General features: G+C 32.7%; 1 pseudogene; it reads left to right on the top strand.

Annotated features, from left to right (window-relative positions):
- The first annotated feature begins 2,185 nt into the window (after nucleotides 1-2,185).
- Nucleotides 2,186-14,582, top strand: LOC117931962 (annotated as a pseudogene).
- The last annotated feature ends 931 nt before the right edge of the window (nucleotides 14,583-15,513 follow it).

Here is a 15,513-nt window from a genome sequence, read left to right as displayed (position 1 = left end):
GTAAAAGGCAACTTGTGGGGAGGAGGTATCTTATTGTGACTCATTAATAGTTGCACTTTGAAGAAGTGGCTTGAAGGAACAATAGAGGCATCTCAATGAGTTACATCCATTAGGAGGAAAGCATAAATAGCCTTGGCTCAACATCAAGGGAACAGAAAGATGGTTGGCTGGTTGCAATTGGTGCAAAAAAGACACCTCAATTTAGAAGGGTATCTCCAATTGGATGGTCATGGCGATTGCATAACCACCACCCTAATTTAAATTCAAAATTCAAACAAGAAAAGCTCTTTTATAAAAGCCTCTGCAAGGCAGAGAGACCGAGGGTAGGAAATCCAAAGACAAAGTAAACAGTGTCAATTCTTTTGTGGGACTTTGGTTCTCTGACTTGTAAGATTTACTAAGTGTTGGAGTACTTGTAAAAGAACAAATTTGTAATCCTTGTTAAGTAATAACACAGGTTGGGAAAGATTCCTATATTTAGTGGTGTCTTCTTACGCTGTTTTTATTGAGACATTTGGGGAAGGTTGGCTAAGATGGGTTCTCAACATTGCACACTTAAGTGAAAACTTTGGTGGTTACTTTGATGGGTGTGACAATTATCATTGATATGTGTAAGCTAAATACCTTACATGATTAGAAATCACAATTTTGTAATATTATTTGCAAATCTATGTTAAAGCTACGCTTTCAAGATAAGATCTCTAAATTTATACTAAATTTGTGGTTTTAAAATATGATTTTAAATTATTATTTTTACTTTTTAAAATAAGAATGTGATAAAAAAAAGATCATTTTAAAGAATGATTTAAAAAAGACTTTAGTGGTCCAATATACATATCATGCTCGTTAACATCCTCCATACACCGCATGTGGAGAGATTAAGTTTGGATTCATATCCAACAAATAAATAGGGAAAATGCAAATTGTGAAGAAGTGACTCAAATGCATGACCTTCTACCAACCAAATTCTAATACCATATTGAACTATCAATTTTTCTAAAAGGTTAAGCTTGTAGGATTTGAGTTTAATATGCATATCATGTTTCTTTAACAATTCAAATAACTAGTTTGAATTCAAATGTGTGATATTGATTGACACTTGTAATAGCCATCCAATACCAAATAGTTTGAAAATTTGTGAAGTAATATACACCGAATATGTAATCTAAATAGTTAAAAATATTATGGTAAAATGTAGATTGTTAGATGAAGGTACAAATATATGAAATCAAAATATAAATAAATGAGACCAACGTATAAACTATGAGGTCAAACTTAACTTAAAATTATACATAAATGAGTTGAATTTTTTTTTAATAAATATACTGAATTAGTGAATAGTAGGCCCTATAGCTTTTATCAATTAAAACATATCATTCTTTTATTGGAGAAAGACATCTGACAAAGGCGGGTGAAAGTAATAGAAAGAGAATCCTCTCCTTTCACCAGTTAGGCTAATAGAAATATGAAATTAATTTTCATATTTCTCCTAGTGTAGTTTTACATCTAATTCATGGGACAGAAAGTGGCCCAAGCCATAACAGCTAAACTAAATAGCTTACCGTCAAATTGTTGAAAATTAAGAGGAAAAATTACGAATTTCCTTTTTTTGAAGTTTAATTTTCTAGAAAAGGTTAAATAGAAAATAATTAATTTTAAAAAGTTGACATAGTAATGGGGAAAGAATAAATTTAGAAATTTACAACTTGTCATGATCTTGTAAGAGATCCATGACAAGAAATTTACAGCATATTTTCTTCTGTTTGCAATTCCCCTCTTAGCAGGAATTTTCATTGGAAAGAGCTCCATTGCTGTCATCTTTAGTTATATTTCTTATATTGATTTCATGAAGAACATGGGACACTGTAATTCCGAGCTGAGTCCTAAGATGCTATTCTCTCCATTTTTCCCCCTCTCAAGTACCTTATGTATGCCCCTTCGTAAGTCTCCCAACTCCTTTCTACTTAGTTTTCCGTGTTCAGAGAGAGAACTTTAAAGATCTTCTTTCATACTCTAAAAATGAAGAAGCTCCCAAATTGATAGTTTTTTTTTTTTTTTTTCCTGACTTTTTTCGGGAGAATTAAGTTTTCAGACCCATCAGATTTTATTTAAAATTTGGTAGCTAAATTTATTGGCATAAGAGCTTAAGCACAAGAAACACCTCTAGCTTTCTATGTTGCCCTTAATGAGGCTGACGCTCGACAACAAATCAGCCAAAGGTCTGGTAAGCACCACGTGAAATCCCCTTTGTCCTTAGCTACTCTTTTTTTTCCCGCCCAAGTGAAAACCTCATCATCCTAACATTGTCTCCCTGAATTGTGTTGCAAAGCCAAAAATCTCTTCTTTATCTGGTCCAACCCCTTCCTCCCATCCAAAAGAAAACCCTAAAATCTCTTCTTCCTCTTGCCCAAGTGAAAGCTTCCTCATCCTAATCCCCCCCTTGAATCCTGCTTGTGAAACCCTAAAATCTTTCGTTTTTGCTTAAAATCTCCCTAAATTCTCCTTCATCCTATCCAAACGAAATCCTAAAATCTTTGTCAAGACTACTAAACGATCCTTAAAGCGCATTTTTAGCCAATAAACTTGCACGTTGGAGGCAAAGATCAGAAAAAACAATAAATAATACTAAACTAAATCATATTATTGCATTGAATTGAATACTTAATTATTTATTTACGAAGATTGGAGACAAGAAGTACGTATATGTATTGGATTGGAGGTAGTCCATTTCTGCTTATTGTTTCGTGCATGCCTCTAGTGCAGCTAATAAATCAATACATTTCATTATGAAATAGGACTTTTAGTACCTTTCATTACGATGCTTTCTTGACCCTTAAGGGGAATTATGAGCTAATTTGGTTGTCTTGCATGAGTCTCATTAAGAGTAAGATAGGAAGCTGGGAATGTTTACTTAGACTCTTGTGGGCCATCATTTACCACTTAAGCTCTTAGGTCGGACTGCCCATAAGTTAGCTTACCAAATTTTAAATAAACCTAATCTGGGTCTGAAAACATAATTTTCTCCTCTATTTATTTTTTAATTTTTTATTTCTTAGAATGTATCCTTGTATCTCTACCTTTTTATTAATTAACTTCACATCATCATATTTGGACATAATTTTATGTGGCTCATCACATTATAACTGAATAAGCCAAGATAGAAGGAAAATATTTAGTCTCCTTTCCAATTTGAAATGTGCGTGAAGAAATGATTGACTGCTTGACATCTCAGGTATCACTCTCTACATCACACTCACTTCAGGACCAATTACTCACTTTTCATACCCATCTATGACTACATTTATGGTACAATGGATAAATCTTCAGATGTATTATATGAAAAATCACTTATAAGGCTTGAAGAACTGCCCCATATGGTTCATTTGACACATCTAGTAATACCGGAATCCATCTATCATCTGCGGCTAGGATTTGCCTTAGCCTCTAAACCTTACAAATCCAAATGGTACATATGGGCCATGTGGCTAGTGACATGTTGTTCTATAATGTTCATTCGTGAGAGGAATCAATCCAACAAATTCATTTTCCAAACGTGGGTTGTACCAAAATTCAAGATACAAGTAAGCATCAATTTATTGTTAACTTGTTATACCTTTGTTTTTTATTTAATCACCCTTCAATATATTATTTACTCTTTGTTCCCTATCTATTTTCTTATTGTAGTACCTCATGAAATTGAGAAATGAATCCATCAATAGTTTCATTCAAGAAGCTATACTCAAAGCAGACGAAAGAAGCATTGAAGTTTTAAGTTTATATCTCTTGAACTAGGCAAGTTACTGTTCTTATATACACCACTTTGAATAAAAAAAACATTTGTCCCCTTTTTAATCATTTGAAAGAATTGACCTAAGAAAATCCAAGTTTCATATCATTGAATTTGTTATCATGGCCTTCAATTGACTAAAAAAAGAAAAAAATCTTCGCATCATGAAATTTTGAATTATTTTGCACATTTTAGGGGAAAAAAATTGTCCAATAATGAACATAAATTTTACAAGGTGATGAGATTCACCATTATGGTCAGCTTTATATCCGAAGAAATCCTAAGCTCAAAATCAAGGCGGTGGATGGGAGTAGCTCAACAGTAGCAGTTGTTCTAAACAGCATTCCTAAAGGAACGACTCAAGTACTCTTCAAAGGCAACCTCTCCAAGGTTGCTTATTTTATTGCTTCTACTTTATGCCAAATGGGTATCCAGGTATGTATTATTAACAAGCATTGTTATGGCTAATATGTTCACCAAAATAAAATAAAAAATTAAGTTCGAGAACTGTGAAATAATGCCTTAGCATTAACAAATTGGGGGTGTAAAACAAGCATTGTCTAATCTTGGTTTTGATTTTTCATACAATGAATTTCAAGTAGCCACGTCATATAAGGATGAGTATGAGCAACTCAACACAAAGCTCAAGAATGTTGAGAGTGAAAGTATGTGATGCAAGACTCCAAGAAGGATCTGCTAGCCTTCAGGTATGGAGTGCTTCTTTCTTAGGATCAGTGCCCTAAGACAATTGAGGAGAAATATTTCATGAAGGTACTACCCTATGCTTCCATAGTGGGTAGCCTTATGTATGTAATGTTATGTACTAGACTAGATATTTGCTTTACTATAGAGATAATGAGTAGATATCAATCCAATCTGGACATGGAGCATTGGACAACAATCAAGCATTTACTCAAGTATCTTCGGATATACTGGTGTAACATTGCAATGAGATGTTACCCTTTAGGTATATAGATTCAGACTTTCGATCTTATAAAGACTCTCTGATTCGTTCCCAATTGGTGTCTCAGCTGATTCGTATCCTCTCAATGGTCCCTGACAGTGGTGCCATTTGATTCGTGTCCAGCTGGTGTCTTGATTTCAGTCCTTAGACGGGAGTAATCAACAAAATTTATTACCTATTACACCATGTACTAGGATAGCCTTAGCTAGCATAGCATAGTGGCTCTAAGGTCGTTCACTGGGATGGGTTTTCACTCCACAATTGATATTAATTCAAAGCTGAATTGGTGCCTTTTCATTTCAAGGTTAGCTTTAAAAGAAAACATAAAGATGTTTAAATGACAAAGGTTTGGTTTTAAACTAACCAAAAATAGTAACTGATTTTACTTACAAAGAAAAGTGTTTCTTGAAGTTTAGATCACTAGGTTCAGGTTCCTCATACAAAAAGGAGAGTTCTGGTCACTTGTTTCTTTTCCTCGCATTAGAGAATTAACATATAGTTAATACTCTAACTGGTGTGGTACAGATGCTTCCCTTTAATGGGTTCAAACACTAAATCCCTCTCACTGATGCACCTTGCAATGGCTCGTGCCTCTCACCTAGCATTTTCCATTCAAGGTGATCTTTAACCTTGGATTTCCCTTCACAAGCTCGTAAGAGATAACTAATGGATGTCTCCTTGGAGTCCAAAAGCTTACCAAGTGTTGGCAATTCTAGAAAATCCTACCTTCAAACCACCTCCCAAAGGCTCTCAAGAGATAAACTAGTACATCTCAATGAACGGAGATCACTTGCCTTATCAAGTGTTGGCCCAGGTGAGTTAAAGGCGTTTTAAGTTAACTAAAAAGATAAAAACCATTAACGGGTCACACTTTCTCTTCATTAAAAACTAAAACAACAAAACTTCCAATTTATGCATGAGGAAACTTACCCGGCTTTCTTCACTCCAAGAGACAAAGAGCCTAGCTTCTCATCCTCTGAGGAAAAATCCTCAGAGTTTGATTGACTAGTAAGAAAACTAACGAGAAAACAAAAATATGAAGACGAAACAGAGCAAGTGCTCTGTTCGTCAATTCCATATATCGGATTACATGATATGTATCGTCGTCCCTTTTGTAAAGGAAATTACAAACTATATATAAGAGGTTATTTCACCCTTTTGTTCTTACTTAAAGACTAAGGAATCGTATGATAGGTGGGTTACAAGGAGAATTTGGGGATTTAGACAACAAATATCTAAAGCAAAATATCTCAAGATGTCGGTCGGAAATATCAGGAAGCTTTAGGAGAACATTGCTGTACTGTATACTGAGAGAAAAACTCTGCGGGTAAGCATTATCAGAAGGTCCGGATATGTCTATCCGGAGAAGTTGAAGCGTCCTCCTCTCCCATCCGGCTGTGAGATATCCAGATGTAAAATGTCGGCGCACGGAATTCCGGATGTGAAATATCCGGAGAAGGTGGAAAGTCAGCCGGATATAATTCCTCCCCGGCTGGAATGAGCTATGCTGCGCAAGGGGGACCGCGGAGCACGTAAGACTATCCGGATCAACTCCATCCGGATTCTCCAAGAGAACATGTGGCGCGCTCCCCTATCAGGACTCCCTCAGGGAGAAGCACACGGCACTCGTGAACATCACACTCGGACGATAGCATATCCTATCCGGATATGTTGTCCGGATCATTGACTTAACGTGAGCAAGCCACAGACCATGTTCCGCCGCCATCCTGTCCGGACGCCCTATCCGGACATCTTTTACTCCTTGCATTCCGGATTTGCTTATGGCAAAGGACTTCAAAGCTTCGGTTCTTCATGTTTCTGAGCTTTCCATTGCTTTGCCATGGATTCCAAAGAACTCTCCTCAATCTCGGATTGTTTTGGTGATCAAAAAGTTATCAAAACACCAAAACTTAACACAATTTGATTAGAATTGATTGCAAGGGTCCTTAATATGTTAATTGCGTTAAAAGGTGATAACTACTACTCAAAAGTGTTTAAAAGAGTTAATTACAAGCTATGAAATAACACTTTTTGAGTAGTAATCACTCTCGTAACCTTACCTTCGAGTTTGTATTCACTCTAGGTGGGAGGCTGTTAGTTGGAGAAGTGTGAACCAATCTTGTATTGCACACTCCATTATGGATGTCGAGTATGTTGTTGATTTTGAAGTAATAAAAGAAGTTGTTTGGATTTGAAAGTTCTTGTTGAGACTTGGGATAGTGTCCTTAGTTGTATCGCCCCTAGTATTATTTTGTGATAACAATGAGGTGGTGACACAGTCTAAAAAACCAAGAAACCACTAGAAGGTTAAACACATTGAGAGGAAGTATCACTTGATATGTGAGATAGTAGTGAGAGGAGATGTGGTTGTGGAAAAGATTTCTTCTATAGAGAAGCTAGTGGATCCCTTCATGAAGACTTTGTTTACTAAAGTCTTTAATGGTTATAGAGATAACTTAAGTGTCAAATGTGTTCCCAGCATGCTTTAGGGCTAATGGGAGTTTTGTTGGGATTGAGTGTTAAAAAGCATGACATGATGCAACAGGTTGAGATTTATTTATAAATTTATTTATGTTTCTTGGTTTCCCTTTATTATCCCATTTTCATTTATTAGTTATTTGAGTATATACACCCCACATCACTTGCATTGTGTATGGCTTGGGTGCATTATGAGTTACACAAAAAATCCAAGTCATAAGTTCCTTGTAGAATGATGAGTTGTCAACAATCGGTTCATAGATTTAGGTAATCCATATGAGATTATAACGTAATACCTCCTAATTGGAGGGATGACTTGTCTTGGTCATTGAGATGGTTTTCTCATGGTGAGTGCATTAGTGCATGTAATGTGCACTAGACAAGGCATATAATCAATTATGACATAAGGCTATCAATTTTCATGATTCACTAAGCTACTATACTATTTGGACTCTTAACCTTAAGAGGACATTGAGTCTATGTCAAAGTCAATAAGAGCCTTTAACCTATGGATGAGACCCTAAAATGATCATATATTCTTATAGATTGGGTCACTATTGATAGAGTCTGGTGGCAACAGATATTCTCAATAGAGGGAACATGATATCTCATAGATTGAGATAGTGTGTCCCCTTAGGTGATCCAAAGGACATGTGATTTAGAAGACTATGGCTATAGGATTTTCTTTAGTGAAAATTTGACATATGCTCCTTAAAGCTAGAGTATGTCAATTGATCATAGAGGGATGTTTATTCTTATTTATATTTATATTTATATTTTATTTACATTATATTATATTATATATATATATATATATATTCTTTTGAATTTCTCATCAAACAAATATGGGAATTTCCATTACTTTAACTAGTACCGATTGATGGGATTTGTAATTCAAGGATTGGAGAAGTAATCTTGATAAGAGATATCACTACCTTGTTAGATTATGAACACCAGTTCATAGGGAGTCTACATGCAATGGATAGTAGTCATAAACCCGAACTATGTTTTGTTATTATTTATATAAGGTATTGGAGTGCAGGTGATTCTCTTTAGTGGAATATTGAATCAACTTTAAAATTAGATTCTAAGGAAGCCAGTACTCCTTTGGGACTCAATGGTCCCTACTCTAAGCTCATATACCATGATGGTATGATATATAAAGGATAGATTAGCTCTAGGTTCACTCTTATGCATAAAGGCATTTTAGTAATTATGTAAGGTTACACAAGGGATAGTGAGCAAGTTCTCTTGATTGGGTTGATTGATTAATTAGATAACCCTGAGTGGTTAATTAATTGCTTAAAACTCGTTTTGAGTTAGGTTAAGTGACCCAAGTTTTGGTAGACTTAAGTCACTTAAGCCTAATAGGTGAACCTTATAAATAACCCCTTAGGGGTTAGGGTTTCCATTACTTTTTTAAAAGACAATTGTGTTCCACATCTAGAGAGAAAAAAAAAACCTAGGATTCCTCTCTTCCAAAGCCCTCATTTTGGAGTGTCAAGATTGTGGTTTGAATCATCGGACGGCAGATTTGGGTGTATGAGACTTTTAGAGTCTTCAAGCTTTATCTTCATCAAGTGCAATTGATTTGGGAACATCCAAATCAAAGATAAAGTTTTTTAATGCTTTTTCTCTTGATCCTAAAATGTTAAAAATATGTTTTTTGTTTCCATTATCTAGGATCTAGAGGCCTAGGGTAGTTTTGCATGAACCTATACAATCCAGGTTAAAGGAATGGAGAGATCCAGGTTCCCAACACTACTAATATCAATTAATGTTACAAAAATTTATAACTAATAATTACCCCCTTCACTCTTCATATTGATCATGGTCATTTCACTTTTCATCTTCAAAGTTTAAAAACTTTTCAAATTTCTCATAACCTTTGTGTCTTTAAATAGAATGTAGAGGTTTTTGTAAATTGGAATTCTCAATTTTAGTAAAGTTTTATTTGGTGAGTTATTGTTTAGTATTCTTAATGATTCTGTTTAAATGTTTGTATTAGTTATTTGTTGAGTATAATTTGATTATGTAACTCAATTGTTCAAACATGGAGTTTGTTGGATGAGAGTTGGGAAAAGAATGAAATTTAAGGTGATTGGTAAATTTGAGAGGTAATCCATATTTAGGCATACAATAATGATTTCTAATTCTTTATTTTATTATCCAATAATTATTGGAATTGAAGTTTGTTACTTATTCAATAATATTTTTTGTATATACTTTTAATCCATTTAATTATAATTCTTTTAATTTTTATTATTTTTAGACATGTAAGTGTTCCTTGAGTGTGTTTTTTTTTCCTTCCCATTTTTAGTTTAAATGAATCCTAATTTTTGGGTGATTAGAATTCTCTATGGAAAAAAATATTTGATTTCCTTTTAAAATATAAATTACTATTTTGAAAGGAAATTCAATTTTTTATTTCATAACCTAATGTCTTTGTTTATTTTTCTTAATATAAATTATTATTTTGAAAGAAATTTTAAATAACTATGTTTAAAAGTTTGGAAATAGATTACCAAGTAATATATTTGGAATATCAAAAACAATTTTTTTAATTCTTAATTAGGTATTTCTCTTTTTATTCTTATTTTGCATTATGATTTTAATTACATTACATTCTAGCACATAATTTTTTCTTCCAAATAACAAAATTTTAAAATATAGTTTTGAAAACAAAGGGAATTTATGTAAATAGATTGAGAAACAAGAAGGAAATTGACAAGGAATGCTTATAAGGAAATTTTTATCTATAAATATGCTAGGAATTAGGATTCAATAGGAAGAAAGGGGCATGAGTTATTTCATGAATGAGAAAAAACAATCAATTTTCAGTATCTTAATTATGATGTAAATGTAAATACTTTATAAGTGTTCACAATTTAATAACAATATTCATTTCAACCAATCAAATTATGTTTCATTTCTTAAATTTTAATAAAAAATTATGCACCAACTATTTTATATACTATATTTGTAATGACCCGCACCCAACTGTATAGACATTGTCCGCTCTGGGCCTAAAGAGACCCTCATAGCTTTAAAATGTGTCTACAGAACCTATAAAATATCACAGTGTGATTGCTTTACAATCTTGCCTACTCTTCTATGTTTATTTTATTTTTGTTTTACTACTTATGTTACTTTTATTTGTTGTTTCAGTATCTGATATTGGCTCCATGGGTGGTTCATAGCATATACTCATTAATAATCAAAGATGGGAAGGAAAGAGACCCTGTTTACGTTCTACTTTTCCTATTTCTGTTATGGGGGACACTTCACAACCAGATTTGGATTTCTCTATCTGGATACCGGACAGCTAAAGGCAACAATAGGATCATTGATAAGAGTAACGAATTCGAGCAAGTTGATAGGGAAAGCAACTGGTCTATCAGAAACTCACTCTCACATACATAGGCTAATGACCTGCATGCATGAATATTCACATTTTCTTGTGGTGTTTTGTTTGCAGGGATGACCAAATATTGTTGAATAGGATCCTATTCTACGTAGGTTACATGATGCTTCCTGGGGCTGCTCACATGCCCTTATGGAGAACAGATGGTGTACTTCTTACAATTCTTCTTCATATGGGGCTTGTTGAGTTCCTATACTACTGGTTGCACAGAGCACTGCACCATCATTATCTTTACTCACGCTATCATTCTCATCACCATTCCTCGATTGTCACAGAGCCCGTTAGCTGAATTGATCATTTACTCTTTGATCTGTTACTAATTAACCACTATCTACATTAGAATATGACGTATCGTTGTTTCCATGGCAGCTGCCATCCATCCTTGTGCTAAACACCTAGCATATTTTCTATTGTTTTCAATACCAATGGTAGCAGGAATTTTCATGGGAAAGAGCTCCATTACAACAATCTTTGGTTATATTTCTTATATTGATTTCATGAACAACATGGGACACTGTAATTTGGAGCTGATCCCTAAGATGTTATTTTCCATTTTCCCCCTCTTAAGTACCGTATGTATACCCCCTCGTAAGTTTCTCAATTCCTTTTTACATAGTTTTCCGTGTTTAGAGAGAAAGATCAGAATTTATTCTTGTATCTCTACCTTTTTATTTATTATCTACACATCATCTTATTCAGACACAATTTTATGTGGCTCATGTCATTATAAGAGGTACGGTGGATGTGTTATATGAAAAATCACTTAAAAGGCCTGAAGAATTGCCCCATGTGTTTCATTTGACACATCTAGTAACGCCACAGTCCATCTATCATCTGAGGCTAGGATTTGCCTCCTTAGCCTCCAAACCTTACACATCCAAATGGTACGTATGGCCAATGTGACCAGTGACATATTCTATAATGTTAACATGGACCTATGGTCGTACGATTATTCTTGAGAGGAATCAATTCAACAAAGTCAATGTCCAAGGGTCGTACCAAAATTCAAGATGCAAGTAAACAACATCTTATTGTTAACTTGTTATCCCTTTATTTTTTATTTAATCATACTTTAGTATATTATTTACTCTTTAAGTTAACTTTATAATTTATTAATAGACTCAATTATTATTGATTTTGATTTTCCCTATGAGTTATAAATTTTATTTTTGATAATTTATTAAATATTCAATCAATACAAGTACATCATATATACATAGAAAATCACCTATAACGAATGTATCAACCTCAGGCAAAAATCTTGGGTCTGTCAATTGCAACTAAAATGTATTAAATCTAAAAGGATTGTACACAAGTTTAGCTAGTCTGGAAACTTCTTCCTACAAGTCTTGTATCAAATGAAACCAACATACTTCGTCTTTGTGATGTAGTATACTAATTCCTTACTCCTTAATGGATCACCTCAATTGACGTTTGATGACTCAAATTCTCATCTTTAGCTTTCCTTCTTGAAAGAGCTTCTAAAATATTTATATCAAAATATTTGATTTTGAGAGTTTAGATCAATGATGAAAGTAATGATAAAAATAAGTTTTTCTTTTAATGGCCCTTTTTCTAGGGTTATGAAAATTAGTATTTTCTTTATAAGTATAAAAAACTCTATTAAAAGTAGAATAGAAAATCTAATAAAGTTGGAAAGTGAAAACTAATAAAGAATGATTACTCGAGTTTTTAGAAAGTATTGGACTCGTTAAAAAATCCAGAGCATCAAGTACCATTTAATTTGAAGGTCCTTTGTTTAGTGAAAAAAAAAAATTGTGGATGTTAGGAAATCCATTAAGGGGATCTACAAGTCTTTGCTCAATGGTTGAAATAATACATGTTTGAATAGTACATGTTTAAACAAGGGGTAGTAAATATATAAATAAAAGGTAGCGCAATCTAAGTGTTATGTACTTGCACCTAAATTATAATGAATTTCTCTTAACTTGATTTTTCTTATTAACCAAATGGATTTCAAATCAAATAAAACTAATTGTGTTGGCAAGTATGATAATTTTTAATGATGGCTTAAAACTCAAAAGTAGAGTAAATTAATACTAGAATTTACGGAATCAAAATTGGTTTGAGGCAAATACGTTAATTTTGCCTCTTTACACAACTAATTTTTTTTAAAAAAAAAAAAAATAGAAAATTTTGGATGTCAAATCAAGCAAAATACGATTATTTGTTTGAAAAAATACATATAATTTGTGTTATGATTATCAATATACTACAAAAAAAAAAAAACCTAAGATAGGATGATAAAGCTTTAGTAGGGGTCATAAAAGTCTCCAACTAAAGATAATATACTACAAGGAACCTAACATACTTGTGACTTTTTTATTAAATGAACGACAATCTTGAATCTTCAATGGAGAGTAAGTCATTATCTAAATAGTTTCTTAAGCTAGAAGATAATTGGAATAAAATTACTAACTTATAATGAAGAATCATTGTCCTATCAATCTCTTTCTTTGATAATTTTGTGATAAAACATCACTACATAAACCCTCCCAAACTCTCATGATAGAGTTTACATAACATTCAAATACGCTTATCTAAAAAATGATCAAGGAAAGGCAATACATCAACTTGTAGTACTTATATCTCAATCCCATTACCTGCACAAATAAAAACAACTATACTAAAGGTAAAGCATTATGTGGGATAAAATATAATCGAGGAAGCAAAACAAGGTAGTGAGTAAATACGATCAATGCTTTAAATATTGTTGAGGAAGCAAAACAAAACTGTAAGGAAATCAATGTGCAAATTCAAAGAAAAATAGACTTTATTACATGCAAATCAACCAAAGTTAGGAGAAGCTTTGTAAGTAGCAATTGATCAAGAGGAATGCATAAGGTGCTTTCACCAACCAAAATGTACATAATGAGGACCATGAGAACAAGCTTTTACTATATAGATTAGTTCAAAAAGGTTGGAACAAACTCTAAAAAAATTATCTCAAGAAACACGTGTCAAGTGTCAAAAGATCACTAATATATAAATCATATGAAACATCCATGTCAGGTGTCTTTCTCGAACCATTCAAATATGTAACCAAGTAAAAATTTGGTTGTCCCTTAATAACTCAAATTTAGTTTCCTCCAATATCTCAACTTCCCCCAATATCGTGAAATTAAACAGGACTCCTCGTCAAAACAAATTTTCCCATACCCCACTATATATTTTGTTACTTCTTAATAAATAATTAATATTCTCCCCTTATATATTTTGTTATTCCTTGATAAACAATTAATATCCTCCATTTTTTTTTTTTTTTTTGTCACACAATGGGCAAAGTAAGGCAAGCAAGAAAGAAACATAGGGAATCCAAAATATATCTGTATATAATCACATGTTTTCGATACAAAGATGTGAAAATAAAGAGCATATATATAGATCAAAACAAAAACAAATAGCCAAGCAAGAAACTAAGCATCAGGAATAGGGGATGGTGGCGGGAAGAGAAGAACTTTGCTGGGAACCAGATCAGCGACGAAAATATTGCGATAAATTGATGATATATCATCAATATATTATATTTTAGGGTGATATATTGAGAAGTAGAAAAATCATAAAAAAATCGCCAATATATCCGAGATATATGATAAATCGTCAATTTTTTTCATTTTATTGGTACTGGCCACGTATTTTCACATAAATTTCGGATATAAATTGTTGATTTTTGGACGATTTTTTTTTGGGAAAAATGGCGAAAAACTGGTTTGTGGCCCCAGGTCACAGTCTCTCACCGCCGCACGTTTCATGTTGTCAGCCATGTGGGCCCTAAGTCACAATCTCCCATCAAGCCAGCACCTCACGCGCGCGCGTCACAAGCGCTTGTGGCCCCAGGTCACAGTCTCCCACCAGTACTTCAGTGTGTCACAAAATGCCTTTCAATTTTGAGGAAAATTAAATTTTAGTGTGATGGAGGGTTTTGAACCGAGGACTTTACATTTATTTATTATTTAATTGACATATATTTATTATATACCATTAAAATTATTATATGTGGTATATATACAAATACATATTAAAAATTATAGGTTTATAAATTAATTTTTTTTTTATATAGATATCATAAATTAATTATAATCAAATTATTATAAATAAATTAATTTTAATTATCATATCTTTTGTATAATAACTAAATATAAAATAAATATAAATTAATAAATAAAATTATCAATATTTTAATAAAAAAATAATTATACATGTATTATCATTTCTTTTTTGTCATTGAATATATCCAAATTAGATAGATGTATATAAAATATGTTTTTAAGTTATTAACATTATTGTTAAATATTATAAATTATATTATGTATGCATTAATTTCTTTAATAAAACAACTTTAAAGTGTCTATTATACTTCTAATTAAATTTTTAAGAGTTATATATATATATATATATATATTCATGATTTTTTATTAATTTTTGGTCCACTAATTTTTTGTGTCAAAGTATCCATCGATATTTTTCCGATATATCCATAAAAGCGAAGTACCAATATATCTGTAATTATCGATATTTTCATCATTACCCAAAATTACACTCTTCCCATGCCTTGGATCTCGTAAGGTGCATGCATTTATCTCTAAGCATCTCTAAATTTATCAAAGCTAAAACATATGTATATAAAAACCCTATTAGGATAACGATCTAGAGATACGTATTCATACTTATGATCTGGATGTTTCTTGATCAAAATCCATCCAATGAAGAAAAAGCCTGAAGAGTTCGGAGGTCTCGTACACTCGAGATCTTCCACCCTATGACTCGAACCATGATTTTGACACTCCAAAGTGTGGGCAATGGAAGGGATGAAGCTTTGGCTCTCTCTCTATCTCTCTC

This window comes from Vitis riparia, chromosome 15, assembly GCF_004353265.1.
Source record: "Vitis riparia cultivar Riparia Gloire de Montpellier isolate 1030 chromosome 15, EGFV_Vit.rip_1.0, whole genome shotgun sequence".
NCBI classification, from domain to species: domain Eukaryota; kingdom Viridiplantae; phylum Streptophyta; class Magnoliopsida; order Vitales; family Vitaceae; genus Vitis; species Vitis riparia.
Note: the sequence above shows the minus strand (reverse complement) of the source record. Positions and strands in the feature narration are given on the sequence as shown.